Here is a 21,221-nt window from a genome sequence, read left to right as displayed (position 1 = left end):
AATTCCTCCTCCTCGTGTGCCAGGCTCAGCCAGATACAATTTAAGGTGGTCCACAGAGCGCACTTGATGGGGGCGAGGTTGAGTAGGTTCTTTGGGGTAGAGGACAGGTGTGGAAGGTACTCAGGGAGCCCGGCGAACCATGTCCATAAGTTTTGGTCATGCCCGGCACTGGAGGGGTTCTGGAGAGGAGTGGCGGGAGCAATATCTCAGGTGGTGAAAGTCCAGGTCACCCAAGCTGGGGGCTAGCAATATTTGGAGTAGTGGGCGAACTGGGAGTGCAGGAGGCGGAAGAGGCCGGCATTCTGGCCTTTGCGTCCCTAATCGCCCGGCGAAGGATCTTGCTAATGTGGAAGGAGGCGAAGCCCCCCAGCCTGGAGGCCTGGATAAATGATATGGCTGGGTTCATAAAGTTGGAGAGGATTAAGTTCGCCTTGAGAGGGTCTGCGCAGGGGCTCTACAGGCGGTGGCAACCGTTCCTAGACTATCTCGCGGAGCGTTAGCAGCAGCAGCAACCTTGGGGGGGGGGTGGAGGGGACGTCCTGGGGGAGGGGGGGGGGAGAGAAAGGGGGTGACTGCTTGGGAGGGTGGATGAGCAAGAGATAACATGAAGGGTTGGGGAAACTGGCACGTACGGGTGAGGGCCAGTGTACAAAGCTGTGTAAATATATCATTTTGCCATGTATATATCTTGCTCTGCTCGATTTCTCGTTTTTTTTTGTTACGGAGGGGGGGGGGTTATTGCTTGTAAGGGAGAAAAATTGTGTTAAAAAACTTTAATAAATATATATTTTTTTAAATGGAAGCTCCCAAGGTGCTTCGACTGCACATTCCAAACCCGTGACCTCCACCACCTGGAAGGACAAGGGTCTGCAGACACATCGGAAACAAACACCACTTGCAAGTTCTCCTCCGAGCCACCCACACACCATGCTGACTTATAATAATCTTTATTGTCACAAGTAGGTTTACATTAACGCTGCAGTGAAGTTACTGTGAAAAGCCCCCAGTCGCCACATTCCGGAGCCTGTCCGGGTCACAGAGGGAGAATTCAGAATGTCCAATTCACCCAACAGCACGTCTTTTGGGACTTGTGGGAGGAAACCGGAGCACCCGGAGGAAACCCACGCAGACACGGGGAGAACGTGCAGACTCCACACAGACAGTGACCCAAGCCGGGAATCGAACCTGGGACCCTGGCGCTGTGAAGCCACAGTGCTAACTACTGTGCTACAGTGCTGCCAATAAATTTATTGGCCATTCCTTCACTGTCGCTGCATCAAAATAGAAACATAGGGGTAGGCCATTCGACCCTGATCCGCCATTCAACATGACCAGGGTTGATCCTCTATCTCTACGTCACACTCCGTCTCTCTCCCCCCCAAACCACTTAATGCCTTTTGAATCGAGAAATCAATCCATTTCCTTCTTTAATACATTCAGTGACTTTGACCCCCATGGCCTTTCTATGGTAGAGAATTCCACAGGCTCACCACACTCCGAGTGAAGAGCTTTTCCTCATTTTAGTCCTAAATGACCGACCCTGTATCCTGAGAGAGTGACCTCTTGTTCTGCACCCACCCCAGCCAGAAGAAGGAACATCCCGGCATCATTCTTCTACACCCCAGCGAACACAAGGCCCAGTCGACCCAAACTCTCCTCGTACAACAGTCCTGCTGTCCCAGGAGTCTGCCTGGTGAACCTTCGCTAAACACCCTCTGTGGCAAAAATATATTTTCTTAGGTAGAGAGACCAAAACTGCATACAGTACGCTGGGTGTGGTCTCGCCAAGGCCCCATGCAGGCTGCAGTCAGACATCCTTCCTCCTGTCGTCAAGTTCCCTTGCAATGAAGGTCAACACACCATTTGCCTCCTCAACCTCTTGCTGCACCTGCGTGCTCACTTTCAGTGACTGACGTACAAGGACACCCAGTGGGGCGGCGCAGTGGTTAGCATTGCTGCCTCACGGCGTCGAGGTCCCAGGTTTGATCCCGGCTCTGGGTCACTGTCTGTGGAGTTTGCACATTCTTCCCGTGTCTGCATGAGTCTCACCCCCACAACCCAAAGATGTGCAGGTTAGGTGGACTGGCTACGCTAAATTGCCCCGGTTGTAGAGTGTTTTCAAGTATCTGGGAACACATATAGACCAGAAGGTAAGTTCCGACCGTGTCTTTAAAAAGGCGTGTCACGTCTGCTTTTAATTAATTATAATAATCTTGATTGTCACAAGTAGGTTTACATTAACACTGCAATGAAGTTACTGTGAAAATCCCCCAGTCGCCACATTCCGGAGCCTGTCCGGGTCACAGAGGGAGAATTCAGAATGTCCAATTCACCCAACAGCACGTCTTTCGGGACTTGTGGGAGGAAAGCCATGCAGCCAGAAAGCCGACAGGGTTTTGGAGTGAGGCAAGGGCTTGAATTCTCCGGCCATAGGGATTTTCTTTTACCGCTGGCAGCGCAACCCCCTGCTGGCATCGTCGGGTGGCTTCAATGGGAAATCCCAATGGTAAGCGGCGGGAAGAGAGAGAATCTGGCTTGAGAAACACTCGGCTGGCTGAGAGACTGGAGAACCGTGCCCAAGATTGTTTCCAAGAAGGTATACAAGACTCAGGTGGAGAGTATTTTAACAGTCAACATGACATCCACACTGCAGGTAAAATGATTGCTGGACAGCAGACACAGCTCGATCATTTATTTAAGAACGCGGTTAAGAGGAAAGCTCAGGCCATCATCAGCGATCCCCCTCACTCTTTATCATCAATTTGAAAGGCCCCATTTGGGCTGGCACTTTAGAATGTCGATCGCCAGGAAAAACCTGTTCAAGAGGTCTTCTGTTGCCATGAGCTTACTAAATAACATAATGTAAATTTAACCTGCTGTTTTTATTAGGCAGTGCTTTAATAGCAGAGTATGTAATGTGTTATGTTTGTATGGTTGGGGATGTATATTACATATGCACAAACCTATTGATGTAGGTACACATGAAATAACTTTTTAACTAATGACTATGATTATATGTTATACTGGAGACTAATTCCCACTTTTGTGTGGACAATAAAGCTCTTTTCTAGTCTATTCACTATCGCTGGACCTCCCTCCTTGACAGCTCTGTGGGTGTTACCAACATCACACAGAGACTGCAGCGGGTTCAAGAAGGCGGCTCACCCACCACCTTCTCAAAGGGAACATTTTTGTTTTATCCGTTGAAGGGATGTGGGCTTCGCTGGCATGCATTCATTGCTCCTCCCGAGGCAGGGGTATAAAAAAACCTAGTCTCAGTGAGGGGGAATGAGCCAGAACCATGGGAGAGTTTGATATTAAGTTTGAGGACTCGGGTTTGGAACCTAAGTGAGGCTGACCTCAAAGGAATGAGGGGAAGGCTGAGCACTTTAAACCCATCCGGGCTTATGAGTCAAAGAGAGGGGCAAGTGGGAGCGATTGAAAGAAAAAAATCATTTCGTAAGAACAACAATTAACCCAAAAGAGGAATGGCTCCTCTTTATGGGTCAGTCAGCCTACACAAACTCCTATTTCCACCCTGTTTTTAACCGATTGAAATATCCCTGGGAATAGGGACACTGGACTCCATTCATCCTCCCGTCATCCCTTCCACCCCCAGTTCCACCAACCCCTCAGCCCCATATCGCTCGTCGATCAGAAATCTGGCCTTGAATATATTCATTGACCCACAGCCTCTCTGGGAAGGGGAGCGGTTATGGATTCTACAGACTGACGACCCTGCGACAGAAGAAATTGATTAGAATAGAATTCCTCGTGTCTGCGTGGATCTCACCCCCACAACCCAAAAAGATGTGCAGGGTAAGTGAATTGGCCACGTTCAATTGTCCCTTAATTGGAAAAAAAAGAATTGGGTACTCTGAATTTATAATAAAAAGAATAGAATTCCTACAGAGCTAAAGGAGTACTTTCCGCCCATCGAGTCTGCACCGACCCTCTGAAAAGCACCGAGGCCCACTCCCCCGCCCTAACCCTGTAACATAAGAACATAAGAACTAGGAGCAGGAGTAGGCCAACTGGCCCCTCGAGCCTGCTCCACCATTCAATGAGATCATGGCTGATCTTTTGTGGACTCAGCTCCACTTTCCGGCCCGAACACCATAACCCTTAATCCCTTGATGAGGTAACCTCATAACCCCACCTAACCTGCACATCCCTGGACCCTAAGGACAATTGTATTATGGCCAATCCACCTAACCTGCACATCTTTGGACTGTGGGAGGAAACCCACGCAAAAGCGGGGAGGATGTGCAGACTCCACACAGACAGCAACCCAAGCCGGAATCGAACCTCGGACCCTGGCGCTGTGAGGCAGTGGTGCTAACCACTGTGCCGCCTCATCCCCGTCTTAAACGTCAGATACAATGTAACGTGCTTGATGGGAACGTCCTCAAAGAAAACGTTGACACCATGCCAGACGATGAGATAAGAGTTGGAGCATGAGACTTCCGGGTGCGGCTATGCAGAGCTAGGTCGCATATTCGGTAGCTCCCGCTTGGAACGGACTTTTGGGCTCTTTTACAGGGCCCCCACGGCATTTGTTTGACATTTCCCGGTGTGGGAAGAAGACTGCAGCATTCCCCTGACAGTGTCCCCCAGGAATGTTATGTCTTTTGGCTACCAGACCCGGCAGAAACAGTAAAAGATTTGGCTGCAACAGGATAAACAGGGCCTCTTCCAGCATGTAGGTGGGGAAGGGCAAGCTTAAAGCTGCAATCTGACTTGACTCTATCAAAGGTGAATTCTAGCAGCGGAGGGAACAACTGTGAAAAGATCTACCAAGGCCATTGAAGAAGCAGGGACAAGGCTTCCGGTGGCGGCCGTGGAGGAGTAGATCGCGCATTCGGCAGCTCCCGTCTGGAACGGACTCCCAGACCTTTTTCAGGAGTTTCCATAGACTTTTTGGAGCAGACTGGTGAAGCGAACACTGCCAAAAGGATTCCCTCTCGACTTCCGGTTGCGGCTATGCGGAGCTAAGCCGCACGATTCGGCAGCTCCCGCTACCACGGACTTTTGGGCTTGTTAGAGGAGCCCCAACGGAACTTTTTTAAAAATTTGATGCAGCCCGTGGGGAAGGGAAGAGAGAGGTCCCCCTCCAACTTCTATGAAACGGACCAGAAGTGTAACGGCCAAAGGAGCGGCACTGGAGCAACGGGAGAAGCGAGGGGAAGAAAACAAAATGCCGGCGGCCAGGGACAAAGGGGAGCTGCAGGAGTTAATCAAGCGCTGCTTCGAGGCGATGCGCAAGGAGATGTTGGCGCCTATGCTTTCGGCAATTGAAGGACTCGGGATCACCCAGATGGCCCACGAAGCTAAGATCCAGGAGGTACAGAAAAGAGTCAGTCAGAACGAGGACAAGCTCGTGGGCCTGGCGGTGAGAGTGGAGCAGAACGAGGCGCTACACAAGAGGTGGGCGGGAAGACTCGAAGACCTGGAGAACAGGTCGAGGAGAAAGAATCTGCGAATCCTGGGTTTCCCTGAGGGAGTGGAGGGGGCTGATGCCGGGGCATACGCGAGCACGATGCTCGAGGCGATGATGGGCACGGAGGCCCCTTCGAGGTCGCTGGAGTTGGACGGGGCACATCGGGTGCTGGCGAAGAAGCCCCAGGCAAATGAGCCGCCAAGGGCGATGGTGGTGAGGTTCCACCGGTTCACGGACAGAGAGTAGGTCCTGAGATGGGCCAAGAAGGAGCGGAGCAGTAAGTGGGACAATGCAGAGATCCGAATATACCCAGACTGGAGCACGGAGGTTGAAAAGCGGAGAGCGGGTTTCAACCGGGCCAAAGTGGCGTTGTACCGGAAAGAAGTGAAATTCGGAATGCTGCAGCCAGCGCGACTGTGGGTCACATACAAGGGCCAACACTATTACTTCGAAACGCCTGAAGAGGCGTGAACCTTTGTACAAGCCGAAAAATTGGACTCTAACTGAGGGTTTGTGAGGGTGGGGGGGGGGATGTTTTGGGGTTTGATGTGTGATGGTTGTTGTATATATGGGGTCAATCACGCGCAGGAAATGTTACATGGGCTGGGGGAGAGAGACAAGGCCGCGACAGGAGCTGCGCCAGAGGGGGCGGAGCGGGCTTTGGAAAGACGGGAAGGGGAACGAAGGAATGCATATGGATTGGGAGACTCCCACGCGGGGAGGTCAATGGGACGGCGGGGGAAGCCGGGGTCAGCAGGCGTCAGCTGACTTACGGGAGTGACATGGGGGAGCAAAAAAGCTAGACGGGTCTAGCGGGGGGGGGGGGAAGGGTTGCTGCTGCACTGGCCGAAAGGGAATGGGACACAGAAGAGGTGGTTGGGACGGGGGTCCCCCCTCTGGGGGACTGGAGGGTGAGGGAGGCGTGGACACGGGACTGGCCGAGAAAAGGCGATGGCTAGTCGGCGGGGCGTGGAGGGGGTGAGAGCCCCTCCAATCCAGCTGATAACGTGGAATGTGAGGGGCCTGAATGAGTCGGTGAAGAGGGCTCGAGTGTTCGCGCATTTAAAGGGACTGAAGGCGGACGTGGCCATGCTCCAAGAGACACACCTGAAGGTGGCGGACCAGGTCAGGCTAAGAAAGGGATGGGTAGGACAGGTATTCCACTCGGGACTGGACGCGAAGAATAGAGGGGTGGCAATATTGGTGGGAAAGCGGGTGTCATTTGAGGCCAAGACTATTGTAGCGGATAATGGAGGGTGATATGTAATGGTGAGCGGTAGGCTGCAAGGGACGTGGGTGGTGTTGGTAAACGTATACGCCCCGAACTGGGATGATGCAGGATTCATGAAGCGCATGTTGGGGCGCATTCCGGACCTGGAGATAGGAGGCCTGATAATGGGAGGGGACTTCAATACAGTGTTGGATCCAGCACTGGACCGCTCCAAATCAAGGACTGGAAAGAGGCCGGCGGCAGCCAAGGTACTTAAGGGGATTATGGATAGATGGGGGGAGTGGACCCATGGCGATTTGCAAGGCCGCAGGCCAGGGAATTTTATTTCTTCTCCCATGTACACAAAGCCTACTCCCGGATAGATTTCTTTGTTCTGGGTAGGGAGCTCATCCCGAGGGTGGAGGGGACGGAGTATTCGGCTATAGCCGTTTCGGACCATGCCCCGCACTGGGTGGAACGAGCTGGGAGAGGAGAGGGACCAACGCCCGTTGTGGCGGCTGGATGTGGGACTGCTGGCAGACGAGGTGGTGTGTGGGAAGGTGAGGGGGTGTATCGAAAGGTACTTGGAGGCCAACGACAACGGGGAGGTGGGGGTGGTATGGGAGGCGTTGAAGGCGGTGATCAGGGGAGAGCTAATTTCCATTAGGGCTCAAAGGGAGAAGACAGAGGGTATGGAAAGGGAGAGGTTAGTGGGGGAGATTTTGAGAGTGGACAGGAGATACGCAGAGGCCCCGGAGGAAAGATTACTTGGGGAAAGACGACGGCTCCAGACGGAGTTTGACCTGTTGACCACAGGGAAGGCGGAGGCACAGTGGAGGAAAGCGCAGGGGGCGACCTACGAGTCTGGGGAAAAGGCTAGTCGGATGCTGGCACACCAGCTCCGTAAGAGGATGGCAGCGAGGGAAATAGGGGGAGTAAAAGATGGAAGGGGAGCCACGGTTCGGAGTGCAACGAAAATAAACGAGGTATTCAAGGCCTTTTATGAAGAGCTGTACAGATCCCAGCCCCCAGCGGGGGGAGAGGGGATGAGACGATTCCTAGATCAGCTGAGATTCCCGAGGGTGGAGGAGCAAGAGGTGGCTGGTTTGGGGGCACCAATTGGGTTGGAGGAGCTGAGCAAGGGTTTGGGGAGCATGCAGGCGGGGAAGGCCCCGGGACCGGATGGATTCCCGGTGGAGCTCTACAGGAAGTACGCAGACCTGTTGGCCCCGCTACTGGTGAGGACCTTTAATGAGGCAAGAGAGGAGGGGACCCTGCCCCCGACAATGTCGGAAACGACAATTTCTTTGATCCTAAAGCGGGACAAGGACCCACTGCAATGTGGATCGTACAGGCCGATCTCGCTCCTCAATGTGGATGCAAAGTTGCTGGCAAAAGTGCTGGCCACGAGGATCGAGGACTGTGTCCCGGGGGTAATCCACGAGGACCAGACGGGATTTGTAAAGGGCAGGCAATTAAACACCAATGTGCGGCGGCTCTTAAACGTGATAATGATGCCATCGGAGGAGGGAGAGGCGGAGATAGTGGCAGGTATGGACGCCGAGAAGGCCTTTGACCGAGTAGAGTGGGAGTACCTCTGGGAGGTGCTGCGTAGGTTTGGGTTCGGGGTAGGGTTTATCAATTGGGTTAAGCTCCTTTACAGAGCCCCGATGGTGAGTGTGGTGACGAACCGGCGGAGGTCGGAGTACTTTCGACTGTACCGAGGGACGAGGCAGGGGTGCCCCTGTCCCTCCTGTTGTTCGCATTGGCGATCGAACCATTGGCCATGTCATTGAGGGAGTCTAATAAATGGAGGGGGGTGGTCCGAGGGGGAGAAGAGCATCGGGTGTCGCTATATGCGGATGACCTGTTGCTGTACGTGGTGGATCCAATGGAGGGGATGGTGGAGATCATGCAGACTCTAAGGGAGTTTGGGGAGTTTTCGGGCTATAAGCTCAATGTAGGGAAGAGTGAGCTCTTTGTATTACAGGCGGGGGACCAAGAAAGAGGGATAGGGGACCTACCGCTGAGGAGGGCGGAGGGGAGCTTTCGGTATCTGGGGATCCAGCTAGCCAGGAGTTGTGGGACCCTACATAAACTGAATCTGACGACGTTGGTGGAGCAAATGGAGGAGGATTTCAAAAGATGGGACAGGTTACCACTCTCGCTTGCGGGTAGAGTGCAGTCGGTCAAAATGGTGGTCCTTCCGAGGTTTCTGTTTGTGTTTCAGTGCCTTCCCATCGTGATCACTAAGGCCTTTTTTAAGAGAGTAGGCAGGAGTATTATGGGGTTTGTGTGGGGGAATAAGACCCCGAGAGTAAGGAGAGGGTTCCTGGAACGCAGTAGGGACCGAGGAGGGTTGGCGCTGCCAAACCTGGGGAGCTACTCCTGGGCAGCAAATGTGGCGATGATCCGCAAGTGGGTTATGGAGGGAGAGGGGGCGGCATGGAAGAGGATGGAGATGGCGTCCTGTAAAGGAACGAGCCTGGGGGCATTGGTGACGGCACCACTGCTGCTCTCGCCGACAAAGTATACCACGAGCTCGGTGGTGGCGGCAACGCTGAGGATCTGGGGCCAGTGGAGACGGCACCGGGGTTCAATGGGAGCATCGGTGTGGTCCCCGATCAGGGGTAACCACCGGTTTGTCCCAGGGAAGATGGACGGGGGGTTCCAGAGCTGGCATCGGGCGGGGATTGGAAGAATGGGGGACCTGTTCATCGACGGGACGTTTGCGAGCCTAGGGGCACTGGAGGAGAAGTTTGAGTTACCCCCGGGAAATGCCTTTAGATATATGCAGGTGAGGGCTTTTGTGAGGCGACAGGTGAGTGAATTCCTGTTGCTCCTGGCACAAGAAGTTCAAGATAGGGTGATCTCGGGTGTGGGTCGGGGAGGGCAAGGTGTCGGAAATACACCAGGAGTTGAAAGAAGAGGGGGAAACGCTGGTAGAAGAGTTGAAGGGTAAATGGGTGGGGGAGGAGATCGAGGAAGGTCTGTGGGCTGATGCCCTAGGGAGGGTTAATTCCTCCTCCTCGTGTGCCAGGCTCAACCTGATACAATTTAAGGTGGTCCACAGAGCGCACTTGACGGGGGCGAGGTTGAGTAGGTTCTTTGGGGTAGAGGACAGATGTGGAAGGTGCTCAGGGAGCCCGGCGAACCATGTCCATATGTTATGGTCATGCCCGGCACTGGAGGGGTTCTGGAGAGGAGTGGCGGGAGCAATATCTCAGGTGGTGAAAGTCCGGGTCAAGCCAAGCTGGGGGCTAGCAATATTTGGAGTAGTGGACGAACCGGGAGTGCAGGAGGCGAAAGAGGCCTTTGCGTCCCTAATCGCCCGGCGAAGGATCTTGCTAATGTGGGAGGAGGCGAAGCCCCCCAGCCTGGAGGCCTGGATAAATGATATGGCTGGGTTCATAAAGTTGGAGAGGATTAAAGAGGGTCTGCGCAGGGGTTCTACAGGCGGTGGCAACCGTTCCTAGACTATCTCGTGGAGCGTTAGAGGAAGGTCGGTCAGCAGCAGCAGCAAACCTGGGGGGGGGGGGGGCGGGGCGGTGGGTGGAGGGGACGTCCTGGAAGGGGGGACTGCCTGGGAGGGTGGATGAGCAAGAGATAACGTGAAGGGTTGGGGAAACTGGCATGTACAGGTGAGGGCCAGTGTACAAAGCTGTGTAATTATATCATTTTGCCATGTATATATCTTGCTCTGCTCGATTTCTCGTGTTTTTTTTGTTACCGGGGGGGGGGGGGGGGGGGGGGGGGCGGTGATTGTAAGAGAGAAAAATTGTGTTAAAAACTTTAATAAATATTTTTTTTTTTTTTTTAAAGAGTTGGAGCATGACTATCGGCCACTGTGCCCATTGGGTCCGCTCCGTTTACCCAATAAGATCACGGCCGATCTGATTGCAATCCCAACTCCTCATTCCTGCCTAACCCCTGATAACCTTATAAACTGCTGTTGTTGCTGGGTTATAATTGTGGGGAAATAAGATAAATGCCGTGGTCACAGAGTCCCGACCGGGCAGAAGGAGGCTATTCAGCCCATCGAGTGCACCGACGCTCTGAAAGATCACCCTCGCTAGGCCCACTCCCCCACTCTATACCTGTAATCCCACCAAACCATTTGGACACTAAGGGGCAATTTAACCTGTCCAATCCACCTAACCGGCACATCTTTGGAGGAAACCCACGCAGACACTGGGAGAAAGTGCAAACTCCACACAATTCCAAGTCTGGAATTGACCCTGGCCCCTGAGCGGGCCACCCATATAACATTGGATCCAAACGGCCAGGGGAAGAGGTTTAGTGGGGGGATTCCAGGGTCCCAGGCAGCAGGAGGCTCGGCTGCCAATGGCGGAGCCATAAGCTGTGGTTGGGGCAAGGGGGGGTTGATGACGCTCGAGAGGCTGGAATCTGAGGAGCACGAAGATCTCGGAGGGTCGTCGTGGGAGGGCACTGGAGGTGTAGCGGTGAGGAAAAGGTTTGAAAGCAAGGATGAGAATTTTAAAATCAGGGCCGTTGTCCAGGAGCTGGTGTGGGTCAGCAACACTAGGGGGGTGGTTATGGTCGAAAGGTAGTCCAGGAAAATAGTCAGTGTTCGCGTCAACAGATGAAGAGCTGAGGCAGTACATAGCTAAAGGAAATGACGTACACAAATGCCAAGAAGAGGGCGGCATGGTGGCGGAGCGGTTAGCACTGCTGCCTCACGGCGCCAACGACCCGGGTTCGATCCCGGCCCCAGGTCACTGTGTGGAGTTTGCACATTCTCCCTGCGTCTGCGTGGGTCTCACCCCCACAACCCAAAGATGTGCAGGGTAGGTGGATTGGCCACGCTAAATTGCCCCTTAATTGGAAAAAAAACCCCTCTAAATTAAAAAAAACAAAGCCAAGAAGAATGTTACTCCAGTGGGCCAGGAGAAATATAAAAGAAGAAACGGTTACACCAAGGAGCTATGTCAGAAAAAGAAAATAGCTCCTCAAGCCTGCCCTGCTATTCAATATGGTCGTAGCTGAGCTTGTACAATATCGCTGGAACGGGAGATGGGTTGCCTAAGCTTTTTGTCTGGCACTCATCAGGACGAACGCAAGAACCCCCCTTTTCAAATTCGTGCAACAATCATACTGCTGGAGAAAAGGGTGCCAATTGATTGGCAAGTTGTGGGCAATTGTTGGTGACACTGGCTGGGTGGCACAGCTGGTCAGCACTGCTGCCTCCCAAGCAGGGACCCGGGTTCCATTCCAGCCTTGGGTGACTGTGTTAAATCTTCATATTCTCCCCGTGTCTGTGTGAGGTCCTGCTCGGAGCCTTCCCAGGATTGGCCACTGATGCCCACCCCAAAATGATGTGGCAGCCCCTGATTGGATGTGACCAATCAGAGGGTGGAGCCCTGAGGAATTGATTGACAGTGACCCAGAAACTGCCCACAAAAGGGGAGGGGAAAACTCAAGCCAGTTAAAAGACAATGCAGCCATGATTTCTGTCTCTTGTGGACCCGGCCTGTGCCAGCCTGTCTTGGATCCGGCCTATGCCAACCCAAGTGCAGCATAACGACCAGACAGACAAGTTCAAGACCAACGATCGCTACCAGACGGATGAGCCCAGCAGAAACAGAGCCACTTCTTCCACCCTGCCACGCAAGATCCAGACAAAGGCCTTGTCCATCTGCATAAAGCCGGTTGCCCTGAAGTTAAGTATAGGTTATTGTAGTTGTTCGGTGTAGTTTAACTTGTAGTGTTTTGTGTTGCACGTCAAAGTAATCCTTGTGTGTAAATAAACCATCTTTGAACTTGAACTGACTAACTGGTTGTGTGGTCCTTTGATCGATATACGGTAAAGCCTTGTGGTGGTATCATTTGATACCTGGCGACTCTAAAGAGCATCATTATTAATTGGCAACATTATTGGTGACTCTGGTGGCGATTGGCAACATTATTGGTGACGCTCGTGGGATAGTATTCCATTAAATTGGCAACAGATTGGCTGTAGCAAATTGCCCTTGAGTGTCCAAAAATGTGTAGGTTGGTGGGGTTATAGGGATAGAGTGGGGGAGTGAGTCTAAGTAGGGTGCTCTTTCAGAGGGTCGGTGAAGACTTGATGGGCCGAATGGCCTCCTGCACTGTAGGAATTCTATGGTTTTAAGTCACTCTGATTGGCTGAGACATTGGCATGGAGAAAGCAACCGAGCTCCCAAGCCATTCAAGAAAGGTGCAACGTACGGTGACGCAGTGGTTAGAACTGCTGCCTCATGGCGCCAAGGTCCCAGGTTCAATCCCGGCTCTGGGTCACTGTCCGTATGGAGTTTGCACATTCTCCCGTGTTTGCGTGCGTTTTGCCCCCACAACCCAAAGATGTTCAGGGTAGGTGGATTGGCCACGCTAAATTGCCCCTTAATTGGGAAATAATAATTGGATACTCTAAAATTTAAAAAAAAGAAAGGTGCAACACTTGAGTATATTCCTCTTCTTTGCAAAGAATGGACCCCAGTGTATGAATGTACATCACTTTCAGCAAGTATATATGAGCCACGATCTGAGCTCGACTGATTATCTTAAAGCATACCTATTAACACACCCAAGATTGTTCAGCAAGTGCTGCCCAGTCACTGAATCACATCAAACACTAGACGTACTCCGTACTCTGCCTATCGCAAACAGCCTAAGGAACATGCTGAGTGATTCGATCAGCCAATCGCTGGGTCACACGGCAGTATTATACAGTGTCAGGGCAGCAATCCGCCTGAGGCTTCCCCCAGACACATTTCCTAAAGGGCGGGACTGGTGCAGAATGGCAGGCCAGGTGAATGGATGAAGCTGCGTCTGATTTAAGTAATCAAGGCCCCTCGTAGGGGTTTTTTCCAGTGACCGATCAGCACCGCTGCCCCCCCCACCACCACCACCACCAAAAATTAGGGCAGGTGGCTACCTCCATTGAGGCCTCCTCCCAGCTGCTGTTCCGTGGATTGTCAGTACTGGCCTTCCACCCACCCTCTAGTGGTTTTGTTATATATATATTTTTTAATTTTTATTAAAGGTTTTCATAAAATATCAATAACAAAATGTGAAAGAAAAAATAACCCCACAGGGGTAAGTACAAAACACAATCTAAAAATGCAACCCCCCAAACCCCTCCCCCCCCCCCCCCCCGTACCTAAATAATAAATTAACATTAACACCCCGACTTAAGACAACAGGTGTATACACCCCCTCAGACCCTTCCAGTGTAAATAACATAAACAAAAATAAAGTAAACCCCCCACCCCCCGAGCTGCTGCTGCCATTGACCAATGTCTAGCGTTCTGCCAGAAAGTCTAAGAACGGTTGCCACCGCCTAAAGAACGCTTGTACCGACCCTCTCAAGGCGAATTTCACGCTCCAATTTAATGAATCATGCCATATCGCTGATCCAGGATTCCACACTTGGGGGCCTCGTATCTTTCCACTGAAGGAGAATCCTCCGCCGGGCTACCAGGGACGCAAAGGCCAGAATTCCAGCCTCTTTCGCCTCCTGCACTCCCGGCTCCTCTGCCACCCCAAATATTGCGAGCCCCCAGCCCGGTTTGACCCTGGATCCTACCACCCTCGACACCGTCCTCGCTACGCCCTTCCAAAATTCCTCCAGCGCTGGGCATGCCCAGAACATATGAGTGTGATTTGCTGGGCTCCCTGAGCACCTAACACACCTGTCCTCACCCCCAAAGAACCTGCTCATCCTTGTCCTGGTCATGTGTGCCCTGTGCAGCACCTTAAACTGTATGAGGCTAAGCCTCGCGCATGAAGAGGAAGAGTTCACCCTCCCTAGGACATCTGCCCACGTCCCCTCTTCGATCTCCTCTCCCAACTCCTCCTCCCACTTACCTTTCAACTCCACCACCGAGGCCTCCTCCTCCTCCTGCATCACCTGGTAAGTTTCCAAGATCTTCCCCAATCCCACCCACCCCCCCCGAGAGCACCCTGTCCTGTACTGTGTGTGGCAGTAGCCGTGGGAATTCCACCACCTGCCGTCTGGCAAACGCCCTTACCTGTAAGTACCTGAAGGTGTTCCCCGGGGGGAGCCCGTACTTCTCCTCCAGCTCACCCAAGCTCGCGAACTTCCCGTCCATACACAGGTCCCCTAACTTTCGTATGCCTGCCCTGCGCCACCCCAAAAACCCTCCACATTTTCTTCCTGGGGCGAACCGGTGGTTCCCCCTAATGGGGTCCACGCCGAGGCCCTAACTTCCCCCCTATTCCGCCTCCACTGCCCCCAAATTTTGAGGGCCGCCACCACCACCGGGCTCATGGTATACCTCCTTGGAGGGAGCGGCAGCGGCGCCGTTACCAGCGCCCCCAGACTCGTACCCACACAGGACGCCGTCTCCAGCCTCTTCCATGCAGCCCCCTCCCCCTCCATCACCCACTTGCGCACCATTGTCGCATTGGCGGCCCAGTAGTACCCACAGAGGTTGGGCAGCGCCAGCCCCCCCCCCTATCTCTACTCCGCTCCAGGAACACCCTTCTCACCCTCGGAGTCCCTCGCGCCCACACAAACCCCATTATACTCCTGTTAACCCGCCGGACAAAAGCCTTCGGGATAAACACTGGGAGGAACAGGAACAAAAACCTTGGGAGCACCGTCATTTTGATTGACTGCACCCTACCCGCCAGGGACAGCGGCAACGCGTCCCACCTCTTGAACTCCTCCTCCATTTGCTCCACCAGCCTTGTAAAGTTAAGCCTATGCAGGGCCCCCCAGCTCCTGGCCACCTGGACCCCCAAATATCTGAAACTCCTCTCCGCCCTTTTTAGTGGGAGCTCGCCAATCCCCCTCTCCTGGTCCCCTGGGTGAACCACGAACAACTCGCTCTTCCCCATGTTGAGCTTGTACCCTGAGAAATCCCCTAACTCCCTGAGGATCCTCATTACCTCCAGCACTCCCCCCACCGGGTCCGCCACATACAGCAGCAGGTCGTCCGCATAAAGCGACACCCTGTGCTCCTCCCCACCCCGCACCAACCCCCTCCAGTTCCTCGACTCTCTCAGTGCCATAGCCAGGGGTTCAATCGCCAGTGTGAAGAGCAGGGGGGGACAGGGGACACCCCTGTCTCGTCCCTCGGTGCAACCGAAAGTACTCGGACCTCCTCCTATTTGTGGCCACACTCGCCATCGGGACCTCGTACAACAGCCTAACCCACCTGACAAACCCCTCCCCAAACCCGAACCTCTTCAGCACCTCCCACAGGTACCCCCACTCTACCCTATCGAAGGCTTTCTCAGCGTCCATCGCCACCACTATCTCCGCCACCCCCTCCCTCGCCGGCATCATAACGTTCAAAAGCCTCCGCACATTCGCGTTCAACTGTCTCCCCTTCACAAACCCCGTCTGGTCTTCATGGATGATCTGCGGCACACAATCCTCAATCCTCATGGCTAAGACCTTCGCCAGCACCTTGGCATCTACATTTAGCAAGGAAATCGGTCTGTAAGACCCACATTGCAGGGGATCCTTGTCCCGCTTCAGGATCAAGGAGATCAGTGCCCGGGACATCGTCGGGGGTAAAGCCCCCCCCTCCCTTGCCTCATTAAAGGTCCAAACTAACAGCGGGCCCAACAGGTCCATATATTTCTTGTAGAACTCGACCGGGAAACCGTCCGACCCCGGTGCCTTCCCCGCCTGCATGCTTCCTCTCCCTTTGATCAGCTCCTCCAGCCCAATCGGGGCCCCCAGTCCCGCCACCAGTCCCTTTTCCACCTTTGGAAACCTCAATTGGTCCAGGAAACGGCCCATCCCTCCCTCCCGTGGGGGCCCTGATCGGTACAATTCCTCGTAAAAGTCCCTGAAGACCCCATTGATGCCAACCCCACTCCGCACCACGCTCCCTCCCCTGTCCTTAACTCCCCTGATCTCCCTAGCTGCATCCCGCTTCCGAAGCTGATGCGCCAGCACCCGGCTTGCCTTTTCCCCATACTCGTAGACCGCCTCCTGGGCCTTTCTCCACTGCACCTCCGCCTTCCTGGTGGTCACCAGGTCGAATTCGGCCTGGAGGCTGCGCCTCTTCCTCAACAATCCTTCCTCAGGTTCTTCCGCATACCTCCTGTCTACCCTCACCATCTCCCCCACCAGCCTCTCCCTTTCCTCCCCGCTCCCTCCGCTCCTTGTGGGCCCTGATGGAGATCAGCTCTCCCCTCACCACCGCCTTCAGTGCCTCCCATACCATCCCCACTCGGACCTCCCCGTTGTCGTTGGTCTCCAAGTACCTCTCTATACTTCCTCGGACCCGCTCGCTCACCTCCTCGTCCGTCAACAGCCCCACCTCCAAGCGCCACAGTGGGCGCTGGTCCCTCTCCTCCCCCATCTCCAAGTCCACCCAATGCGGGGCGTGGTCCGAAATGGCTATTGCTGAATACTCGGTATCCTCTACTCTCGCTCTCAGCGCCCTACTCAAAATGAAAAAGTCGATTCGAGAATAAGCCGTATGGACATGTGAGAAGAATGAAAATTCCCTAGCCCCCGGCCTTGCAAATCTCCAAGGGTCCACCCCTCCCATTTGGTCCATAAATCCCCTCAACACTCTAGCCGCCGCTGGCTTCCTACCCGTCCTAGACCTGGAGCGATCCAGTGCAGGATCCAACACCGTGTTAAAGTCTCCCCCCATTATCAGGCCCCCCACTTCCAAGTCTGGGATCCGACCCAACATACGCCGCATAAAACCCGCATCATCCAGTTCGGGGCATACACATTGGCCAGTACCACCCTCTCTCCCTGCAACTTACCACTTACCATTATGTACCTACCGCCATTATCTGCCACAATGCTCGACGCTTCGAATAACACCTTTCCCACCAAGATCGCTACCCCTCGATTTTTGGCATCCAGCCCCGAGTGAAACACCTGACCTACCCACCCTTTCCTCAGTCTTACCTGGTCTGCGACCTTCAGGTGTGTCTCCTGGAGCATAACCACATCCGCCTTGAGCCCCTTCAGGTGCGCGAACACGCGGGCCCGTTTAACCGGCCCATTCAGTCCCCTTACATTCCAGGTTATCAGCCGGATTAGGGGGCTACCCGCCCCCTCCCCCGCCGACTAGCCATGACCCCTCCTCGGCCAGCCACGCGCCCGCACCCCACACCCGGCCCGTTCCCCACAGCGGCATACCCCCGTCTTGACCCACCCCACTCGCTCCAGCTCCTCCTTGATCTTAGCAGCAGCAACTCGATTCTTCTCCCCCCCCCCCGCTTCCCCGCCCCGGTCCTGTCCCCCCCCCAGTCTTCGGCGTGGGAAAAATATCCCGCGCTCTCCACCTACCAGGCCCCGCCACCAACCAAAACAGTGCCCAAACCGCCCCATCCACCCTCCCCAACCCGAAAGAGAAAAACACAGAGAAAAAGAAACCCAAAACAATGCAAAGGCACCACCCCCCCCGAACCAAAAATAGGCATGACATATCTACCGCAGTCCCCAATCGCCCATCCCGACCCTCAGTCTGTGTCCAGCTACTCGGCCTGAACAAAGGCCCACGCCTCCTCCGGAGACTCAAAATAATGGTGCCGGTCCTTGTAGGTAACCCACAATCGCGCCGGCTGCAACATGCCAAACTTCACCCCCTTCCTGTGCAGCACCGCCTTCGCTCGATTGTACCCGGCCCTCCTCTTCGCCACCTCTGCACTCCAGTCCTGATATATCCGAACCTCCGCGTTCTCCCACCTGCTGCTCCTCTCCTTCTTGGCCCACCTGAGCACACACTCCCGATCGACGAACCGATGGAACCGCACCAGCACCGCCCGCGGAGGCTCGTTAGCCTTGGGCCTCCTCGCCAACACTCTATGGGCCCCTTCCAGCTCCAGGGGCCCCTGAAAGGACCCCATCAGCGAGTTTAACATGGTGACCACATAGGCCCCCACGTCCAGCCCCTCCGGGAGGCCCAGAATCCGCAGATTCTTCCGCCTCGACCGATTCTCCATCTCCTCGAACCGCTCCTGCCATTTCTTGTGGAGCGCCTTGTGCACCTCCACCTTTACCGCCAGGACTAAGATCTCGTCCTCATTGACAGAGATCTTTTGTTGAGCCTCTCGGATCGCCACCCCCTGGGCCGTCTGTGTCTCCAGCAGCTTATCAATAGAAGCCTTCATCGGCTCTAGCAGGTCCTTTTTAATCTCTCTGAGGCAGCGCTGGATACCCTCCTGTTGCTCCTCCGCCCACTGCCTCCACGCTGCCTGGTCTCAGCCCGCCGCCATTTTGTCCTTCTTCCCTCCCTTCTTCTGGTCCACCACCACCTTTTTTGTCACCCCGCTCCTAGTTAAAGTATATACTGACGGGGAACTATTATTAACTCCTTCCCACACCGGGAAACGTCGAAAAAGTGCCCTTGGGGGGCCCTGAAAAGAGCCCAAAAGTCTCGAGAGGGAATCCTTTTGGCAGTGTTCGCTTCACCAATCTGCCCCAAAATGTCCGTGGAAACTCCTGAAAAAGGTCTAAGTGTCCGTTCCAGACGGGAGCTGCCGAATGCGTGACCTACTCCTCCATGGCTGCCACCGGAAGCCTCGTCCCCGCTTCTTCAGTGGCCCTGGTGAGATCTTTTCACAGTTGTTCCCTCTGCTGTTAGAATTCACTTTTGATAAAGGTCCTCAGGACTGTTTGCAGGTTTAACCTTGCCCTTCCCCCTCTTGCATGCTGCAAACTGCTGCAAATGCTGTTTATCCTGTTGCAGCCAAATCTTCCACTGCTTCTGCCGGGCCTGGCAGCCAAAAGACACAACACTCCTGGGGGACACCGTCAGGGGAGTCCTCTTGCCACACCCGGAAATGCCAAACAAATGCCGTGGGGGCCCTGCAAAAGAGCCCAAAAGTCCGTTCCAAGCGGGAGCTACCGAATATGCGACCTAGCTCTGCATAGCCGCACCCGGAAGTCTCGTTTTGTTATATTCTTGGGGCACATCCTCTACCAACCAACCTTAGCTGCACCCACCTCTCTCTCTTTCTCAACACCTTCAAGTGAAGGGCGAATATCGAGGCAGCCAATTAGGATGGCCACCTCTGGGAATATGATAATGCCCCCTGGGCTCCTGGCAAGTGCAGTCTCAGAACACCCCCCACTCCCCCCGCCAAAACTGCTGAAGGTTCTGAAACCTGCGTTAGAAATTTTGTACAATGACTGTAATCTGACCCACAATACAAAACTGACCTTCCACCCACATTTTCCGGCCATTACCGCCATCGGGATCCCCTGCCTGCAAATCCCCCCCGCGGACGCGGATGCAAACAACTGGAAACCCCGTCAACAGCGACGGGGCCATACCATCCCACCACCGTCCAATGGCAGCCATCACAGAACACGTCGTAAGGGGAGTGGAAAATTCCACCCTCCCTGTGTAAGTGGTGCTCCCAAACTCATTTAAATCAAACACCGAAGACTGCAGAGGCTGGATATGTTCAAGGCCGAGACAGACAGATTTTTAATCCGTGAGGGAATAGAGGGTTTACGGGCATATGGCGGGAAAGTGCAGTTGAGGATTATCACATCGGACCAGTCACAATCTCACTGAATGGGTGGAGCAGACTCGATGGGCCGAATGGGGTTACTTCTGTTCCCACTTCTTGTGGTCAAGAAATACTGCAGATGCTGGAAATCTGAAATAACGACAGAACGTTCTGGGAAAACCCAGCAGGCCTGGCAGCATTTGTAGCAAGAAAAACTAGAGTCAATGTGGAAGAGTCATACTGGGCTCAAAACCTGGGGCTGGATTCTCTGCTACCCTAGTCCCACGTTTCCCAGCGGCACGCCATCCACTGACAGTGGGATTCTCTCTTCCCACCGCTTGTCAATGGAATTTCCCATTGAAGCCGCTGGGAAACCTGCAAACTTGTGGGAGGGGTGCACTGCCGGTGGGAACAGAGAACCCCAACGATTGGATCATTCTGGTCCTGAGCTCCCCTTCTCTCGCCACAGATGCCGCCCAACCTGTTGATCCTTTCCCAGCACTTTCTCTTTTCAACACCCAAAGGTGTTGACTTTTGTTTCCCCAAACTCACCTTGCACTGCCACGGGCCAAAAACAACTCGGCCGCTCAAAAAGGTACCTGCATGCAGCCACACGCCGGCTTCCTGGGCTACCTAAGAATTAAAACTCCTTTGGGTTCCCTCCAAGTGGTATAGGTGACTGAACTGGTAAACCACAAACCTAAGAGTAATGCTCTGGGGTCCCAGGTTCGAATTCCACTGTGGCAGATGTTTAAATTTGAATTACTGAAAGTAAAAATGTTCAGCCAGTCCAAGCCCCGCCTGGAACAAAATGATGAGGGTGAACATCAGGCTGTGGGCCACACCCCTGGTTGGGGTAGGTGGTGGGGGGAGAGACAGCCCAGAGGAAACCTGGCCATATGGGGGCAGCCCAGGGGAAACCTGGGACTGGATTCTCCGATTGTAAGGCTATGTCCCCATGCCGGCGTGGGAACGGTGGCGCTTTAGAAAAAATGGCATAAAACAGCCACCGATCCTCCGTTTGGCCGGGGGCTAGCATGCCGGCAGCGTAGAGCACCCGACTCTAGCTGCCGATACAGCCCGGAGAGTTGCCGGGTCTGTGGTCGTGCATGCGCACGGCGGCGA

The 21,221-nt window shown here is 54.1% G+C and overlaps 1 protein-coding gene across 1 annotated transcript in view; it reads left to right on the top strand.

Moving 5' to 3' along the window:
• Window positions 1–1,977: 1,977 nt before the first annotated feature.
• LOC140419826 (uncharacterized) overlaps window positions 1,978–21,221 on the top strand; it is a 94,001-nt gene continuing 74,757 nt past the window's right edge. Inside the window, exon 1 of the mRNA XM_072503852.1 lies at window positions 1,978–2,653. The gene's annotated coding sequence lies outside the window, so the exon portion shown is untranslated. The remainder of the gene's footprint in view (window positions 2,654–21,221) is intronic.

This window comes from Scyliorhinus torazame, chromosome 5, assembly GCF_047496885.1.
Source record: "Scyliorhinus torazame isolate Kashiwa2021f chromosome 5, sScyTor2.1, whole genome shotgun sequence".
NCBI lineage: Eukaryota > Metazoa > Chordata > Chondrichthyes > Carcharhiniformes > Scyliorhinidae > Scyliorhinus > Scyliorhinus torazame.
The sequence above is the reverse complement of the archived record's forward strand: the minus strand, read 5'-3'. Positions and strand labels throughout refer to the sequence as shown.